The following is a 21,228-nucleotide window of genomic DNA, read 5'->3' as shown; positions in this document are numbered from 1 at the left end:
GAAAGAGATACTTGCTCCCGTGTCTCAGTGGGGTTCAGTAACGTCAGCTGATCCCCTGCTGTGTGGATGGCAGTCTCTCCTGCTGTAAACTCATTCAAAATACAGTAGGCCTCTGCCTACACCCTCCTATTTCCTGGGCTTCAACACAGCCAGTTGTAGTTCGGAAGTGCCGTCCACACGGAAAGAGATACTTGCTCCCGTGTCTCAGTGGGGTTCAGTAACGTCAGCTGATCCCCTGCTGTGTGGATGGCAGTCTCTCCTGCTGTCACCTCATTCAAAATTCAGTAGGCCTCTGCCTACACCCTCCTATTTCCTGGGCTTCAACACAGCCAGTTGTAGTTCGGAAGTGCCGTCCACACGGAAAGAGATACTTGCTCCCGTGTCTCAGTGGGGTTCAGTAACGTCAGCTGATCCCCTGCTGTGTGGATGGCAGTCTCTCCTGCTGTAAACTCATTCAAAATACAGTAGGCCTCTGCCTACACCCTCCTATTTCCTGGGCTTCAACACAGCCAGTTGTAGTTCGGAAGTGCCGTCCACACGGAAAGAGACACTTGCTCCCGTGTCTCAGTGGGGTTCAGTAACGTCAGCTGATCCCCTGCTGTGTGGATGGCAGTCTCTCCTGCTGTCACCTCATTCAAAATTCAGTAGGCCTCTGCCTACACCCTCCTATTTCCTGGGCTTCAACACAGCCAGTTGTAGTTCGGAAGTGCCGTCCACACGGAAAGAGATACTTGCTCCCGTGTCTCAGTGGGGTTCAGTAACGTCAGCTGATCCCCTGCTGTGTGGATGGCAGTCTCTCCTGCTGTCACCTCATTCAAAATTCAGTAGGCCTCTGCCTACACCCTCCTATTTCCTGGGCTTCAACACAGCCAGTTGTAGTTCGGAAGTGCCGTCCACACAGAAAGAGATACTTGCTCCCGTGTCTCAGTGGGGTTCAGTAACGTCAGCTGATCCCCTGCTGTGTGGATGGCAGTCTCTCCTGCTGTAAACTCATTCAAAATACAGTAGGCCTCTGCCTACACCCTCCTATTTCCTGGGCTTCAACACAGCCAGTTGTAGTTCGGAAGTGCCGTCCACACGGAAAGAGATACTTGCTCCCGTGTCTCAGTGGGGTTCAGTAACGTCAGCTGATCCCCTGCTGTGTGGATGGCAGTCTCTCCTGCTGTAAACTCATTCAAAATACAGTAGGCCTCTGCCTACACCCTCCTATTTCCTGGGCTTCAACACAGCCAGTTGTAGTTCGGAAGTGCCGTCCACACGGAAAGAGATACTTGCTCCCGTGTCTCAGTGGGGTTCAGTAATGTCAGCTGATCCCCTGCTGTGTGGATGGCAAAGTCTCCTGCTGCCTACACAGTCGTACCACTACTGATTTTTAACCGTGCTCCAATTAGGCCTGTGGCTCCACTGTCTCTCGTATTTCCCCTGTCCTCCAACCCTGCCAGTTACAGCTCCGAAGTGGCGTCTGCACAATCCACACTTGTTCCTGTGTTACAGGTGTTCAGTCCGATCAGTTAATCCCCTGATGTGTGTCCGGCAATGTCGCCTGCTCTGTCCACATTCCCATTATCGGAATGTGGACAGAGCAGGCGACATTGCCGGACACACATCAGGGGATTAACTGACCGGACTGAACACCTGTAACACAGGAACAAGTGTGGATTGTGCAGACGCCACTTCGGAGCTGTAACTGGCGGGGTTGGAGGACAGGGGAAATACGAAAATCAGTGAATCCACAGGCCTAAGTGGAGCTTGGTTCAAATTAGTAGTCTACAACCGATCTTAAAATTTCTTCAATGCAGCCTAAGCCTGCTCCGTGCTTGTCCCTGGGCTTCAACACAGCCAGTTGTTGCTCGGAAGTGCCGTCTTCACAGAGTAAAACACTAGCTCCTGTGTTTGTGGGGTTCAGTAACGTCAGCTGTTCCCCTGCTGTTTTGATGGCAATCTGTCCTGCTGCCTCCCAATTGACAGCACATCAGGCCTCAGCCTGCTAAGTGCTTGTCCTGGGCTCCAACATCGCCAGTTGCTGCTCATAACTGACTTTGGCACGGGTACTCCCTCCTGCCCAGCTTGGTTCCAGCCCTGCCTGCTGTTTCCGGGAAGTGTCAATGTCAGTTTGCCACCCCAAGTTGCCATGTCGTGTTGCGGTTGGGTTAGCCGAGGCTAGGGTGCCAGCAGTTTAGGTGCTTCCTATGTGGACTGCGGGTTCTGGTAAGAAAGGTTTGTTCCATAGTGCCAGTAGGACAAGCACCCCCTGTAGGACTGTGTGATTCGGTAACTGCGGCCAGCTTGCGGCATGCCAACTTTGCTTTTCAGGGGTAACTTCTGATACCCCTCCGGGTTCCAGCACCGTCAGCTGGTTCTCATCAGAGCCTTTGGCCTAGGTGCCTCCATCTCGGTATCCGAGTTCCAGCAACGTCTGCTGGTCCTTGGTAGTGCTTTGTAGCACAGGTACCTCCTGCTTAGTAACCGGGTTCCAGCACCGTCAGCTGGTCCTCGGTTGTGCCATTGGCTCTTATTCCTTCTGCTGCCCCTCCGGGTGCCAGCACTGTCAGCTGGTCCTCGCTATTTCCATTTGCTCTTGCAGCTTATGCTACCCCTCCGGGTTCCAGCACCGTCAGCTGGTTCTCGTCAGAGCCTTTGGCCTAGGTGCCTCCATCTCGGTATCCGAGTTCCGGCAACGTCTGCTGGTCCTTGGTAGTGCTTTGTAGCACAGGTACCTCCTGCTTAGTAACCGGGTTCCAGCACCGTCAGCTGGTCCTCGGTTGTGCCATTGGCTCTTATTCCTTCTGCTGCCCCTCCGGGTGCCAGCACTGTCAGCTGGTCCTCGCTATTTCCATTTGCTCTTGCAGCTTATGCTACCCCTCCGGGTTCCAGCACCGTCAGCTGGTTCTCGTCAGAGCGTTTGGCCTAGGTGCCTCCATCTCGGTATCCGAGTTCCGGCAACGTCTGCTGGTCCTTGGTAGTGCTTTGTAGCACAGGTACCTCCTGCTTAGTAACCGGGTTCCAGCACCGTCAGCTGGTCCTCGGTAGTGCCATTGGCTCTTGTTCCTTCTGCTGCCCCTCCGGGTGCCAGTACCGTCAGCTGGTTCAAGAGGACAAAGAACAGGAAGACAACCACCAAGATGCAGAACAACAAGAGAGAGAAGACAAAGAAGCATAAAAAAAACAAAGCAGAAGAACATTAAGCATAAGACTAATACTCTGAGCAAATGATATTATCTTATTTATAAGCAGAAGAAGACTAAGCAGTGTATGGGGGTGAGTCCGTTCCTCCTCGTGGTGCCCCTGGAAAAGGCCTGCTTCTGCAGGCCAAACTGAACGCGGACAAATCCTGTTGTAAATCTTTTGTGACAGGCAGAACGGAAGGTGTAAACTTCTAACTTTTCTAGATAACAACTACAGGAATGCCTGACACAAACAAGAATATGATGAAGAAGAATAGGAAGAAGATGAAGAAGCTGAATATGTAGAATAATAATTGTTGAATAAGAAGAATATGAAGAATGTAAGAAAAGGAAGAAGAAGAAGAAGAAGAAGAAGAAGAAGAAGAAGAAGAAGAAGAAGAAGAAGAAGAAGAATGTAAAAAAAGGAAGTAGAAGAAGAAGAAGAAGAATGTAAAAAAAGGAATAAGAAGAAGAATGTAAAAAAAGGAAGTAGAAGAAGAAGAAGAAGAATGTAAAAAAAGGAAGTAGAAGAAGAAGAAGAAGAATGTAAAAAAAGGAAGTAGAAGAAGAAGACATACATGTCTGGCAAAATATAAATGAGGCTAACATAGTCAATATCTTTGTAACTCCTAACATCTTTAAAAAAAAAAGTTTAATTCCTGCTATTCCATTTGATTGGGCTAAACCTCTATGGCTTTAATGTCTCCTCCACCTCCCACAATACATTCTACATTATTCTTAGTTGTTTTTCTTCATGTAGAATTAACCTACAAGGAAAGAAAGGGTTTTTTTTAATTCCGATATTTTGGCCCCATTGACTTGCATTGGTTCCCGGTATCGGAATCGGCGATACCGATACTTTTTTTTAAGATCGGCCGATCCATTCCGATCCGATATTTTCAAGTATCGGCTGGTATCGCTCAACTCTACTTATGACCATGTGATATTTCAGCTTTTATTTTTTAATAAATTTGCAAAAATTTCTACATTTCTGTTTTTATTCAGTCAAGATGGGGTGCAGAGTGTACACTAATGAGAAAAAAATGAACTTTTTTGAATTTACCAAATGGCTGCAATGAAACAAATAGTGAAAAATTTAAAGGGGTTTGAATACTTTCCGTACCCATTGTATATGTATATATATACATATATATATATATATATATATATATTTATATTACCACAACCCAAGCAGCATAATTCAATGGTTAATGAAGAGACTTATGCTGCATATTAAAAATCTGATTTTTATTAGAAATCCATAAAAATACCATAAAAGCAGGGAAATACAGAACTATCACAAGGTATGCAACAATACGTGTATAAATCAATATGCGTGGCTTTAAAGATGTCTGCGTTCAAAATATAGCACTCAGATATTACATAAGGTGTAAGTGCAAAATAATATAATATAAACCTTATATAATGTGTGGCTTGAAAATACGGTATCTAAGTATTGAATATTCCAATCAGATGTCAAATAAAGTGTAAAGTGTAAATGCAGCCAACCATAGTGAAAACTGCTTGGTGTCGACTTTGGATTATCTCTATCCAAATCCGAAAATATACGGGTAAAGCATAAACATGAACACTACATAAACATCCGTTTACTCATAGACCCATGTCCACATGCTGTGAATATTTGCATCCCGACACCGCCATTTCGCCAATCCTTTTTCTAAAGGGAGTTAATAAGGAGTTAAATTGGGGCCCCTTAAATCTATCATTGTAGACAATGTGTGATTGCCACTTATTCAAATGAATCAAAGTTATTCAGAAGGTGGGTAGAAGCGCTTGCTGGCCTCTCATCACACGTGTGGAAAGCATGCGATGTGCAAAAGGGTGGGGACTGGCGAGAAACATTCTGCAAAAATAACGAGCATTCTCTAATGGTGGGGTAAAAACAGGGAAAATACTGACTGGTAAGACTCATACATAGATTAAATGAAGGAGGAAGCAAAAAAAAAAAAGAAAAATACGTGAAGAAAAATTAATTACCTTAGTTCAAAAGGTGAGTGAACCTAGTATGAATGAATAACAAGAGCTATTAGGAGCACATACAAATGGTGAAAATAAGACACTGCCATTGCACATGATTAAATAAAATTAAAAAAAATGTACATCCCAGAGAAAAGGATGGTCATTGTGAAAATCAAAAGTGCAAAAGTGAAAACAATGTATACTAAGGTCCTTAATGAAGAAAAGCATAAAATACCTTAAAAACATGTAATTTTATTAGATATGTCAAAAAAAGAGACAAACAACATATAAATATAGTTGCAAACCCTATTATGGTCCTAGGTATCCCCTGCCCTTATACCTACCTGTCTAGTTCTATTGCCAAATAGGTTATGAATTGAATGAGAGCTCTTCAATTGTGTATCATTAGGTATATCATAGGGATTTATTAGGGCTACTTAGGGAAAGCTGCCGTGGAGCGGGGTTGCCATTTCTCATTTACTATCAGGCTGCCAACCTCCACTGTTAGGCTACTTTCACACATACGGTGTGTGGGGTCCGGCGGCGTGCGGCGAAAAGCCGGGCCGCCGGATCCGGCCTGCAGCCGTGACACCGGATGTGTATGCGGCGAGACATACGGCTCGGACATGATTTAAAGGAGCCGCAGGAGGAGGTGGACAGAGGCAGCCGCTGAGAGACAGCTGCTGAAAGGGAGGTGAGGGGAGGGGAGGAGAGGAGTCAGAGGAGAGGGGAGGGGAGGGGAGAGGAGAGGGGGGTGGAGAGAGAGACATGGGGGGTTAACACTTAGTGTCCAGGTGAGAGAATCTCTCTCTCTTGCCGGGCACTTGTGGGGTTAACCCCACAGAGAGAGATCTCTCTCTCAACCAGACACTGTGAGTGTTAACCCCACAAGTGCCCGGCGAGAGAGATCTCTCACAAGTGTCCGGGTGACAGAGAGAGATCTCTCTCTCTCTCGCCGGGCACTTGTGTGGTTAACATTCACAGAGTCCGGGCATGCGCTGTGGAAAAAGCCGGTCCGGCGCTGACAAAAAACTTGCAGAGAACGTTTTTTGCAGATGCCACACGGCTAATTTTTGCCGTGTCCGGCGGCAACCGGACACGACGCATAACCATCCGGCACGATGCGGTGACCATGAAAGCTTATGGGACAAAACCGGATCCGGTGCTGGATCCGGTTATGAAAAATTTCGCCGCATCGTGCCAGATTACAAAAACCGGATGTGTGAAAGAGGCCTTAGGCAGGTATAATGCAGGGGATATCTAGGACCATAATAGGGTTTGCAATTGTATTTTTACTTGTGTGTTGTTTGTCTCTTTTTTACATATCTTGTAAAATTAACATTTTTTAAGGTATTTTATGTTTTTCCGAAAATCAAAAGTGCAATGAATAAATGATGAGGTATGAAAGGAGTGGGAAAGAAGAAGTGAACAAGATGAATTGTGAAGTATAATTATATCATAGATCTTCCCATTCATGTTACAGTGACAAATAAGAAGCGGAGATGTGTAAACATTATATCCTAGGACAAATCCTATGTTCTATATAACCCCATTTTCATATTCTTATTCAATAGTAATTGGTGATCATGCTAAGTTTCTCAAAGAAGTAAAATATGTTTGAAAAAGAGTAAAACATAATAAATAATAATAAAAAAAGAGAAAATGAAAAATAAAAAAATGACTACTAACACATCCACATATCGGTGTATCATCTCAAAGCCTCATATCCAGGGAGATCTCTGCTGAAGATATATACATCCCAAAGATAAGGATGGTCATGGTGAAAATCAAAAGTGCAATGAATAACTGATGAGGTCAGAAAGGAAGGGGAAAGAAAAAGTGGACATGATGAAAACTGAAGTGGTAACTCAGAACAACTCGTACTCATTACAGTGACAAATAAGAAGCGGAGATGTGTAAACATTATATCCGTAAACCAAATAAATATTAAATATAAACAAAAAAAAATCACACAAGCGCTTACCCAAAAATTAAACACTAATAATTCCCCAGCTGCTAGGTCAAATGCGGGTCGGTGTCAGCCCGCAATTAAAAACAATGGTAAAAAGATCAGGGAGACCAGCGATGAAGAGGCTGCCAAATGGACAATTCTAGGTCATAAGCATCACTTAAATAAATGAAATGCCGGTACAGCAATAATGCAAAGATAAATGCAACATACTAATGCACATAAAAAATGATAATAGCATAAAATAATCCTGAATCAGACAGGAAAGCACTCACGAAAAGAAATGATGATGATGTGAGTTGCAGAGGATGACTAGCATGAACGTGGTGCCAGTGCTGGCCTGGAAGTGTAGAGCTGCAAGGAGAAATGAGCTGAGCATGCTCTGTGATGAGCAGGGGTGCAAGCTGCAGTAGCTGTGGCAGTTACATACCAACAGTGGTAACCTAGGCACAATTAAGAGCGGTATTGCTGTAAAAGATCCATGCACAATGGGCATCCTTCCAGATAAGGAATGTGTGCGCGGGGCACAGGGGAGGACAGGAGGTGAGGGAAGCGGGACCCTGATGAAGAAGGCTGACTGTGTCTTCGAAACGCGTTGGTTAGGTTTTTGGCCTGCACATTGCCCTGTACAGGCTGTGACGTCACACGCTTAGATACTCTCGGGCGGCCGTCTCCAAACGGGTTTCTAGGGATGCTACCGGCCGGAGCTTTCCCTTTCTCGCTTCGCTCACCTCCTGTCCTCTCCTGTGCCTCACGCACACGTTCCTTATCTGGAAGGACGCCCATTGTGCACGGTTCCTTTACGGCAATACCGCTCTTCATTGTGCCTAGGTTACCACTGTTAGTATGTAACTGCCACAGCTGCTGCAGCTTGCTCCCCTGCTCATCACAGAGCACGCTCAGCTCATTTCTCCTTGCAGCTCTACACTTCCAGGCCAGCACTGGCACCACGTTCATGCTAATCATCCTCTGCAACTCACATCATTATCATTTCTTTTGGTGAGTGCTTTCATGTCTGATTCAGGATTATTTTATGCTATTATCATTTTTATGTGCATTAGTACGTTGCATTTATCTTTGCATTATTGCTGTACCGGCATTTCATTTATTTAAGTGGTGCATATGACTTAGAGTTGTCCATTTGGCAGCCTCTGTTTAGCCTTTCAGCGCAGGTCTCCCTGATCATTTTACCAAATATTAAATATAGTAATATTCATGCAGAAAATATATAAAATTCACGTTTTACATAACCCCATAAACATATTCTTATTCATTAGTAATTGATGATCATGCTAAGTTTCTCAAAGAATTAAAATATATTTGAACAATAAAAAAAGAAAAACAATGAACACCAGCCCATCCACATATCGGTATATCATCACAAGGTCCCATATCCAGGGAGACATCTACTTAGAATACTTTCTGGGGTGGTGTTGACATGGGACTATGTATTGATAGGCAGAAACATGAAGATGTCTTACAATGTCCCAAAGAAAAACCCACATTGTCACCAATGTCTACTGAAAATCTACCTCTACAAACACTCTCCTCCAAACCTTCTCATCACATCAGCCATCCACTATTAAAGGAACTCTCATCAGCCAATTCCTAAGAATCAGGAAAATCCGTGGCAATGATGACAACTTCATGGACCAAGCAGTGGACCTGACATGTAGGTTTTGTGAAAGGGACTATAGTAAGAAACAAATTAAAACTGGCTATAAAAGAGTATTGAAAACCCAGAGAGAGGAATTGCTTTACGGAAAAAGAGATAGGAAATCGGAACATTCCAAAAAATAAGAAACATGTCTTATTACAACCTATAACAATCAATGGCCACAACTCATTTCCGTTGTAACAAAAACATTGGAATATTCTACTAACAGATCCTGTTCTCAAAAAGCTCTTACCTGACTCTACCTTAGTGTTGGCCAGGAGTTCTAAAAATGTAAAAGGCTCTCTAGTTCATAGCCATCATGCCCCTGCATAATCTACAAAAAATAAACATCTAAATACCCTAAATCCAAGTTTTTTTCCCCTGCGGCTTATGTAAATCCTGTAGAAATCTTAAGAAAAGTAAAGTCTTCACTAATCACAATTGATCCAGAACCTTTACCATCAGAAAGCTTCTCTACCATGCTGAATGCCTTTGCAGAAAAATCTATGTTGGCCTGACAACAAGAGAGTTAAAAGTATGAGTCAGGGAACAAATCAGAGACCTAGAAAAATAAGCGCTGGTAGAAGACATTAACACCCTAAAAACTCTTCCAAAACGCTTCAGATTGCTACATGATAACAGATATGAAGGTTTAAAAACAAAGGCCATTGACCAAGTGGCACTACATCCAAGGGGAGGGGACATGGGAAAATACTGGCTCAAACTGAGGGCAGATGGATAAACAGGTTGGGAACACTGTCTCCACAGGGCCTAAATGAGAACCTAGGCTTTGGATTTTTCTTTAACTCTTTTGAATTTATCTACATCTCTTACTCTGACTCTCTTGTTCCCTCTATAGGCCTTTGTAAATTGTGTCCCTTTTAATATCTTGGGTGGGTGTGGTTTTTAACTCCATTATTTTATTTGAATTGATTTTAATCTCATTTTTATTTTGTGTGTTTCTTAGATATTGCAACATGATTTTCTGCTTCATCATGGACAATACGGATAATATATGTTGGGTTCTGTTGGCTTGGCTGCCATTCGGGACATCGATACAAGGTGGAGTCATGTTTGGTGACGGAGCTGACATCATGTTTTTATGTCATATCAGTTGCCAGGATTTCAATTCTTCATTCTTCTGGACTCTCTAATTGTGGACTTGTGATTATGCATTTGGGCTCTGTCTAGTCTTAAATATAGACAGCAGGACACGGCTACAGAGTTTTGCTTTGTGCTGGGATTCCTTATAAGGCTGAAATGTTCATATTTTGGTCTTGATTATATTGCGTTTATGTTTAATATCATGAGTTTTTCTTACGAATATGGAGAGGCATCTTCATGTTTCTGCCTATCAATACCTAGTCCCATGTCAGCACCACCCAAAACAGAGAATCCTTAGTAGATGTCACCCTGGTAATTGGGCCTTGTGATGACATACTGATATGTGGATGTATTCGTGGTCCTTTTTTTTATTGTTTACCTTTTTCAAATATATTTAACTTCTTTGAGAAATTTAGCATGATCATCAATTACTAATTAATAAGAATATACTTATTTGTCACTGTAATGAGTAAGGATTGATCTATGATTTAACACTTTTTCATGTTGTCCACTTTTTCTTTCCCCTTCCTTTCACACCTCATCACTAATTCATTGCACTTTTGAATTTCACAATGACCATCCTTTACTCTGGGATGTACATATTTTTTTATCTTATTTAATCATATGCACCGACAATGCCTTATTTTCACTATTTGTATGTGCTCCTGATAGCACCTGTTATTCGCTCACTCATCTTTTGAAGCACTCAATATTTTTTCACTATTTTACTTTCTCCTACATGTAATCTATGCATGAGTCTTACCAGTTGGTGTTTTCCCAGTTTTTATCCCACAATTAGAGAACACTCGTTATTTTTTGCATAATGTTCCATGCCGCACCCTTTGTGCATCGTACGCTGGGACTAACATTCATTTCACATGTGCGTTCCAAGCGCAGAGTCTGGAAGTCACTATTCTACTTATGAGGCCAGAAAGCGTCTCATGCTCCCCCACCTTCAGAACAACTTTGCTTCACTTGAATACATGGCAGTCGCACTTTGGCTACAATGATAGAGTTAAGGAACCCCCGTTTTCCTCTTTGTTAAAACCTTTTGGCGAAATGGCGTCATCGGAGTGCAGCTATTCTCAGCATGTGGACATGGATCTATGATTAAATGTAAGTTTATGTGGTTTTGATGTTTACGCTTTACCCGCTTTACCCGTATATTTGCAGATGTGGATAGAGATAATCCAAAGGCTGAACCAATCACTTTGCACTATGGTCGGTAGCATTTAAACTTTATTTGACGTCTGATTGGAATATTCAATATTTAAGTATTTTCCAGCCACACATTATATAAGGTTTATATCATATTATTTTACACTTGTACCTTATGTAACATCTGAGTGCTTTTTTACACTTGTACCTTATGTAACATCTGGTTTTTAACAGGGAAAAATGCAAAGTACTACATCTGGGCAATAAAAATGAAAAGAGCATATACAGAATGGGAGGAATAGGCCTAAGCAACAGCACATGTGAAAAAGACTTGGGTATACTAATAGATCACAGACTGACTATGAGTCAACAGTGTGATGCAGCAGCAAAAAAGGCAAATGCAATTCTAGGATGTATTAACAGAAGCATACTGTCTAGATCACGTGAAGTCATTTTTTCCCTCTACTCCTCTTTGGTCAGACCTCATCTGGAATATTGTGTCCAGTTTTGGGCACCACATTTTAAAAAAGACATCAACAAACTGGAGCAAGTTCAGAAAAGGGCAACCAGAATGGTGACCGGTCTGCAAACCCTGTCTTATGAGGAAAGGTTGCAGGATTTGGGATTGTTTAGTTTGCAAAAGAGAAGACTGAGAGGAGACTTAATAGCTGTCTACAAATATCTAAAGGGCTGTCACATTGTAGAAGGATCAACTTTATTCTTATTTGCACAAGGAAAGACTAGAAGCAATGGGATGAAACTGAATGGGAGGAGACACAGATTAGATATTAGAAAAAACTTTTTGACAGTTAGAGTGATCAATGAGTGGAACAAGCTGCCACGAGAAGTGGTGAGTTCTCCTTCAATGCAAGTCTTCAAACAGAGGCTGGACAGACATCTGACTGGGATGATTTAGCGAATCCTGCTTTGAGCAGGGGGTTGGACCAGATGGCCCAGGTGGTCCCTTCCAACTCTACAATTCTACGATTCTATGATTCTATGATTCTAAAGACACATATACTGCTTTATACATGTACAGTATAGTTCACATTTTGTGATAGTTCAGGTTTTCAGTGCTTTTTATGGTACTTTAATCAATTTCTAATAAAAATAACATTTTTAATATATAACATGTCTCTTTGTTAACCTTAGAATTTAAGCTTCTTGGGTTGTGATATTATATGGTTGTTTAGAAGTGATATGCACCAATAAAATATTAGGACAAGTGTATTAAGTCATCATATTATACAGCACTGTCTAATTACAATTACCCATTTTGCTCTTCTACCAAGTTATTTCTTCTTTTTTTCCATTAGGTTTATGACATCATGTGTTAAAAATCAGACTAGCTGAAACCTTCAACACGCTATGTACTGTAGAAACTATCTTCTGTGACAACATGGTACTGCATTGTCAGCTTGACTGATATGTTCTGATCCTCTGATAAACTCCCTTGGGGAGAAATGCGTCGGGATATGGAATACCAAACATTGATTCTCTAGAAACAACGTTTTTTTCATATATACGATGACTACTAACCACTATACATTCTGGATGTAGTTTTGATTATATTGGTTATGAGCTCTGAATCCTTTGGTTATTTACACCTGATGAGTATGAATTAGGATGCATCTTCTATGGTGTTTTTTGGTTTCTAGCTCTATGTAGAAACATGAAGTCTCTTTTCCCTGCATGAGTCATGATTAGAACTACAATCAAATGTCATTAAAAAGTTATACCAAGATATAACAAATAGTGCACTGCGCTAAAGCTGCTGCTGTATAGATAAAGGAATGACAATGATTGGTAATAGAAAAAGAGTGGCATACAAATGATGTCCTGCCTACCTTCAATCAGAACGGTGCTTCGATAACAGAGAGTCCTGAGCGCTGGAGCAGGAAGACGTGATCTAACTGGACACCGGTCCAGTTATTGCCAGTTATCTGCACAGTAACGACTTGAGCACTTGCAGCTTCAGCAGTTACTGCTGGGAACGCCGGTGTATTGCGGTGATATTCATTAAAAAGTTGCTGGCAAGTCTAGCTCCACCTCCTCTTCAACTCCTGACCCAGCCTACTCCCTCCAGTTGCTTTTTTCTCTCTTCCTTGCTTCCTTTAGCCATGGCATAAAAAAGATTGGTCCTTTCTATCTAACTCTGCCATGTAAATGATGTAAAATTCAAAGTTCATCAATCTATTATGACATCTCTGAATAGGGAAATTTACAATTTAGTGGAGCTAAGTGGCTAAGATTTTTAAGTGCAGTATATAAACACTTTAAAGTCTGTCTCAATGACAGCTGGAATCTGCTGAGGAAAGTATCTACCTACACCACGCAGCCTTCACTATTAATTGTAAACAAAAAATTTTGTTTCTTAAGGTCAGCTAAGATTTTTAAAAGGGCTGTAATTAGTTTACAGGTGGAGGGGAGGTGTATATTATGTGCTATAAAAAGTCAAAAACAGAAGAGGCCCCCACCATATTTTTTAATTATTTCAATAAATAATTTTAAAAAATGGCATGGGATCCACTCCATTTTTGACAACCAGCCAAGTTAAAACATACAGCTAGAGGCTGGTATTCTCCATGGATATTGTCCATCCCCAGTCTAAAAATAGCAACCAACAGCCTCCCCAGAAAATGTGCATGTATTAGATGCAACAGTTCTGGTGCTTTTCCCTGCTCTTTCCACTTGCCCTGTTATAATGGCAAGTGGGGTAATAGTTGTGGAGTTTGTGTCAGCTGTTTTATGGCCGCTGACATCAAGCTCACAGGTTTATAATGGAGAGGCGTTTTTAAGATGCCCCCACTAATAACCCCATAGTCTTATTGTAATAAAGACATAGCAAGAATAAAGTCCTTTATTTGAAATAAACCTCCCCACCCTCTTTTACCATTACCCATCATCGGTCTGACGAGAATATAAATCATCAATGCCCATGTCCCTGTAAAAGACAAAAAATATTAAAACACCATATTCTTCACATGTCCAACGAGAAAATAATTCATACCTGCCCCACAACAATAATTTTGAGAGCAGTCACATCAGTGATATGAGTGCTCCACGATGCCAGATGCCTCACACTGAGAAAGGACCTTGATTAAGCTCCCGCAATGTGCAGCGCTGACGTGGGAATGGTCACCAGAATTTATAGCTGATGAACTTCGGTCACCTCACTAATGGTAGCGCTCCCATCACATCACAGTGTGCCCTACACATTGCAAGGAGCATTCTCATGCTCCTGTCTCACTGTGTTCTGGCTGGCTTTCTGAGCACTCGCATCATGCCAGCGCTCAGCAAACCACCCAGATGTAGCAGAGATGGACTTCTTCAAGGGATAGATATGGATTATCTTCTCGTTGGACAGGAGAGGAATCTGGTGTTTTTTTATTTTTTATTTTTTTAAATAAATAGGCAAAAGAGGGTGAGGAGTTTTATTTCAAATAAAGGATTTTATTCTTGCTGTGTCTTTATTACAATAAGACTATGGTGATAGTAATGGGGGTGTCTTACAGATGCCTTTTTATTACTAATTTGTGGGCTTGATGAATCGGTGCATGTAATGGATGCACTCTTTCTTGGGTGGCTAAGAGCTGATGTTTTTTTAGTTTGGGAGGGAGCCAATAACCATGGCTCCTTCCTAGACTATTAATATGTGGCCACAGCTGTCTGCATAGCCTTTTCTGGTTATTGATTATAGGGGGGGACCCCACGTAATTTTTGGGAGGTCTCCCCTATAATAACCAGTAAAGGCTAAGCAAACAGCTTTGAGCTGATATTAATAGCCTGGGAACCTTTAGGGCTATTGGCCCGTTCCCAGAATGTTAACATTAGCCCCCAGCCATCAGCTTCCTTTCAGCTCGTTATTAAAAATAGAGGGACTCAACATATTTTTTTCTATTTATTTATTAATGTTAGTAAGAAATAAGGCTGAAATTCAGTCTTTCACCAAGCTTTATTAGGTGCAGCTATGAACTTTCTGTTAAAGTACTTGTTGGAGGTTTGGTACCACACACAGCACAAAGTGTGCAGTACTGACCCCAAACATTAGCGTTCTGGTGTGCAATTCTGTGTAGTTATTTAATAAATAAAATAAAAATGGAAAAAAAAATGTGTGCGATCCCCATAATTTTCATAAACAGCAGTGAGAAAGCTGACATCTTGGGGCTGATGTTAATATTCTGGGAATGGGGAAAGAGCCATGAATGATCCCAGGCTATTAATATCAGCTCACAGATATTTTCTTAACCATTACTGGTTATTATAGGGGAGAATTCTCCCAAAATGATGTGGGCCCCCCCAATAATCAATAACCAGCAAAGGCTAGCGAGACAGCTGCAGGCTAATATTAATAGTTTAGTAAGGGGCCATGGTTATAGGCCCCCTCCTAGACTAAAACACATCAGCTCTCAGCCATCCCAAAAATGGCACATCCAATTCAGGCACTTACATCAAAAGATTGACCTTCACTTCCAAACAGAAATCAGGGGTGTTCAGGTGCTTACAAAGAGTAGCCATCTACATATACGAGTATAACTAACAGAATAAAGTAGCACTCTGTAGCACTATAGCATGCAAACATGAAATATATGGCATTTGAATTGCATTACTGCTTTGGGAAATAGGAAAAATTGAGAATACTTGGCCAATTTATGAGTACTCGGCAGTCACGATAAGGTGACTCTTGTTGCTGGGACGTATCCTGTTGGTACTCCTCTCATGGGCAGAAAGCCTACATGTATATGGGAAGGTAGGATCCTGCTGTTGTTAAAACCACCAGAGGCATAGGGGTGGAGTGATCAGTCAGCGACCCTATGTATACAAATATCAAAAGACTGATCGTCTCCACCAAAAAGAAATCAGGTGTGTACAGATGCTTGCTAAGAATAGTCATCTCCATATATCACTAACAAAATAAAGGAGCGCTCTGTAGCATTTTTATGAGAGTGAGCCTGTCTGCATTCTCTGACAAAAAGTGCCTGTCTGTTATAAACCCCCTGTCGGCATTAAAAACCCACTCAGAAAAGGCGATACCAGTATGGCAGCTCAACATCTCTGAGGCATAGATGGCTAGCTCATGCCAAGTGTCCAGCTTTGAGACCTAATAGTTGAAAGTCGCAGCGGAATTAGGGAGTACGCTGGTTTAGTCGGCCAGGTGTTGCTTAGTCATCTTTAAGAACTTTTCATTCCTTGTCAAAAATAACCCGGTCAACAGGCCATGGGCGCTGGGCTGGTGTCACAAAATTAGCCTATAGCTAGACCATGTACAGTATCCCTGCATCTGCTGTGGGTCTGTTAGGAATCTGGTTTCTATAATGCCTATGCAGGAATCCAGATTCTCACATTTGTCTCCAGAGGCTAAGTCCTTCGTCCCTTCTTCTGAGCATGCTCATGGGATGAGCTCCCATTGGAGTTTGGGAGTCAGGTGCTCAGGTCCTGCTCCTGATTCCATTGGTTATGCTCAGGGCTCTGGGGATTTCCGGCAGGTCCCGTACGCTATAAAAAGTGCGCATGGCCGTTCCGCCATGCGCTGGTATTCTCATATTTGCTGCTGTATGTTTGATGATGGATGCTTGGACTGGTGACTGACTCATTAAATATCCCCCTCCTTGGTTATTACGAGTGTGTAAGTGATTGGGTCTGCCAGTAGCAGCGCTAGCGCCAGCGCGCTCAAGCTTCTTCCATAGCAGCAGCTAAGCGTCTTGCATTGCACCAGCATTTCTGCAGTGCCTTTGCCAGCGGCTCTATACTTGCCGCGCTGCAGTTGCAGCACAGTGTGCGTTCACGGTTGAGACGCCTCTGCACCAGACATCTAACGGTAGGTCTAGACGGAGTCTGTCCCATCAGTCTTGGCGACTCCTGTGACCGGATACCGCGTCTGTGTCGCTGAGCTTCTGTGAAGTACTAACAGACTCAGCATTTTGTATGTGTGTTTATGCTTGCAGCTCTGTGTGTGAAACAGTCTGCTTTTGCAACATATGTTTATGCTTGCAGCTCTGTGAGTGCAACAGAGCTTGCTTTTGTGCACTAGGTGCAGTTAACCCTGTGCACTTTACTGCCTTAGTGCTCTGCCTCTCTCAGCAGCAGTTTTTTCACCTACCGCACGGTGGACCCCGGGCGGCGAACACGCTTTATTTATATTTTTATTTAGCTTGTTCTGCCGTCCCTAACAGTGTCTCCCTGGCATCTCCTCTTTGGTTGGGCAAGGAACGTTGCCCCCTAACACTAGCGTTGTCTGATGGGAATTTTTTCAACATGTTTTCCACAATGGCCTTCTGGTATAGCACCATTCTAGAAGAACTCTCCACCTCATCCATCCAGGAAGGCACATAAGTGCAAGCTGTAGCAGAAATGGTAGCTGTGTCTGTTAGCATAGTGTTCAGAGCATAGAGCAGATACCAGGAGACAGGCCAATACACCAGGAGATTTGGAGGGGGCCGTAGGAGGGCAACAACCCAGAACAAGGACGCTGCCTCCTCCTTTGAGCAAGGGGGAACAGGAGGAACAGTGCCAGAGCCCTGCAAAATGACCTCCAACAGGACACTAACATCCATTTGTCTGCTCAAACTGTCGGAAAGAGACTCCATGAGGGTGCTATGAGGGCCTGACGACCACAACTGAGTGTTGTGCTGAAAGCCAGATTCGAAATTGGCACCCTGTGCTCTTCACGGATGAGAGCAGGTTCACACTGAGCACATGTGACAGACATGAAATAGTCTGGAGACACCATGGAGAATGTTCTGCTGCCTGCAAAATACTCCAGCATGACCAGTTTGGCTTTGGTTTTGTGGGTCAGTAATGGAGTGGGGAGGCATTTCTTTGGAGGGCCACATAGTCATCCTTGTCTAGCCAGAGGTACAATGACTGCCATTAGGTATCGGGATAAGACCCTAAGACTCATTATGAAACCATATGCAGGTGCCATATACAAATAGAACCAAGGAGGGCACCACTAAATAAAGGGAAGGGGATACTCCTGTGATCAGTATAGACAAGAACTAAAACATATGGCAAAAAAAAGCCATTGATCATGGCGCAGGGATCAACCACAAAAATGTATTTTATTAATTACAGCAAGACTACACCATATAAGAACATTTAAAAGTCATAAAATGACACATGCCAAGCACACAAGGCTCATAATAGAGCCAACAAGACAAGCCCCATGAATTGAGGACAATTACAACGGCTCAGAAAAAACAGTCATTTGAAACATGTGCAGGTGCAGTGTGCCTTGGGTTCCTTCTGACAATCCTTGGCCTCATGTGGCTGAAGTGTATCAGCAATTATGGAATGATGAAGGCATTGATGCTATGGACTGGCCAGCCCATTCCCCAGACCTGAATCCAATCGGGCACATCTGGGACATCATGTTTCATTCCATTCACCAACACCACTTTATGAAGGGAGACAGACCAGACCACGGGTACCTGCATGCCGGATCCAAAACTAGAAAGGCTGCATCATTTGTTCCCGGGGGAACTCTTAGTGGGGCGGACCTTCCTTTGCTGTCTGGGGGAAGCTGGGCAAAGAGGACCTTCCTGGGGACGGAGGAGGGTGGGGAGCGCCAGAAAAAGGTGTGCAGCGTCGGGCTCATAAAAGGAGAAAGCATGCGAAGCAGAGGGGTTTGGCGCCAGGTCAGAACAGAGCGCAGAGCTGTGAGCGGCGCGCTCTGCCTCCCCTTTCTTCAGAGAGTACGGGCACTGCAGCAGGCCACATAGTCAGGGCCCTGTCGCCTGCAGAGCCAAGCATGCCCAGCAGCAATCTGGAGAGATGAACCGCTACAGAGCAGTGCAGAGCAAAGCAGAACCGTGCAGAGCCAAGCCGTATACACAGAGCTGAGCTGTGCACACCGAGTAGAGCTGAGGCAGTCATGCAGCAGCCAGAGAGAGAAGTGCCATGCCCTGAGAGCACTAGCAGCATGCCTGTTGTCGCCCGCCGCCAACAGCAGGAACCAGAGAGAAAGAGACATGCAGTGTGAGTCTGGTGACTGCCAGAAAGCATGGCACAGAATGCTCTGTGTCTCAGAGTAGAGTAGAACACATGTGCCCATAAGATTGACCGAGGACAGAACAGACATTTGCACCCTGACTGTGCCAGTATACACCTGCTGAGCCACTTTGGGCTCGATCTAGATGGTGGCCCATATTACTCTCAGCCGCTTTGGACTCGCTTGACCGAGACTGTCAGGAGAGTTGTGCAGGAGTCACGTCAGGCTTAGACAGTACTGTAGCTCGTAACCTTTTAGGCAACTACAGTATATGGACTAGGGGCAGTGGAAGGCACCGGAGACTGACCACTGTTACCAGAAGAAGGGGGTATTGTCTGCTTGCTGGACCCCATTAAAAAGGACACCGCGCCAGCCGTTGTCGGTGCTACAGAGTTCGCAGCAGGAGATGCAGTTTAAGGACTTCATGACATCTGTGCTATTGAACTGCTGAAATTTTGAACTGTTCTTCACCTTAGGAATATCCTTTGATTTAATGTACTGTTTGTCTCCCCTGTATTACCCTTTGTTTCCCTACATCCTTTCCTGTTTATGCTGTTTAAACCTGTTAGCCCTTGTTCAGCCTGCGTTCCGTCACTGTGTAGGAGGGTGGACTGATATGTGGGCCTGTCTGAAGGAGAGAGATAAAATGTAAGAAAAACGTGCACTGTGCAATGCTTTATTGTAATTTGTATATATGTGTGGGGAAACAGCTACCATATAAAATACATACAGAGGAATGATAGCCGGCATACACTAGAAGAAACAGACAAGCTAAATAGATTTCTTCCTCTATGAAATATAAGACAATCCCAAGACTCCAAGACTTTGCAGGTCCTTGTACACCTTCTTCTCAGAACAGGACCAATGTTCACAAAGGAGTCCATGTTTGTTTGTAGCAATTGCCCGACTTTTTCATCCTCATCTCCGTATCCTAGAATTCCAGGATCCCAAAGGTCACCATATATAGAAATTGTGGTACACCCGAATGGTCGTGTGAGCTAAAACTAAAAAACAAATAATTAAAAACCTAAAAACATAACCTACAAAAACACTTACAAAAAGGAGGCAAAGCTTAGGACCTCATTCAGACCCCATGGTTTTATAGATTTTAACTTATATATCCACTCCACTTCGAGTTGGGCCAGTTTCCTTTTCCAATTTCCTCCCCGTTGGTCAATAAAGACCTTATCTATCCCCATAACCTTTAGTACTTTTGGATCGCATTCGTGAGACATCTTAAAGTGCCTCGGAATTGGTTTGAGGGTGGTACTATCCTTAACATCTTTGGCATTCCTAATATCCCTATAATGTTCCCTCACTCTCACTTTAAGAGGTCTGGAGGTCATGCCAACATATACTTTCCTACACAGGCATGTGGTATAATATACCACCCCAATTGAATTACATGTAATATGTTGAGTGATATCGTATGTTTTACCATCACTTGATAAAAATGACAGCGCTTGCGTCATATTGGGGCATGCGATACAGTCTTTACAGGGAAAAAAAAACCATTTAGGACCTTTTGATCCGAATGCATTTTCAAATTTTTGACCACCATGATAACTGTGTACCAGCTTGTCCCTAAGGTTATTAGATCTTCTATATGTAATAGAAGGATATTTAGGAACATACTTTTCCAAAGTTTTATCAGTCATGAGGATTGGCCAGTACTTTTCAAGTGCCTTTTTCAACTCGCGCCACCTGTCATTGTAAGTGGAGATAAATCTCACCTTGTTAATCTCCATAGACTTTTTCTTAGGTTTTAACAAATCCTCCCGTTTTACCTGATAGGCTCTCTTGACTCCCTTCTTTATGCTTCGTTTTGAGTATCCTCTAGATAGAAATCTTTGTTTAAGATTTTCCACCTGTCCCTGAAAGGCCTCATCATTTGAACATATCCGTCTGGCTCGAAGGAATTGACCAGTTGGGATACCTTCCACCAAAGGTTTTGGGTGTGAGGACGTTGCATGTAGGATGGAGTTAACCGCCGTTTCCTTCCTAAATACATCGGTAGATAATACTCCAGTCTCACCTTTTGTAATCCTGATATCCAGAAAATCAATGTCACTCTGGCTATACTTACATGTGAGCCTAACATTGATTGAATTATCATTAAGTATGTCCAGAAAGGTAAGAAGGTCCTGTTCGGTGCCCTGCCAGATCATAAGTATGTTGTCTATATATCGGATCCAGAACAGGACCT

This window comes from Dendrobates tinctorius, unplaced genomic scaffold (genome assembly GCF_039654945.1).
Source record: "Dendrobates tinctorius isolate UK_male_01 unplaced genomic scaffold, ASM3965494v1 ptg000102l, whole genome shotgun sequence".
NCBI classification, from domain to species: Eukaryota; Metazoa; Chordata; class Amphibia; order Anura; family Dendrobatidae; genus Dendrobates; species Dendrobates tinctorius.
The sequence above is the reverse complement of the archived record's forward strand: the minus strand, read 5'-3'. Positions refer to the sequence as shown.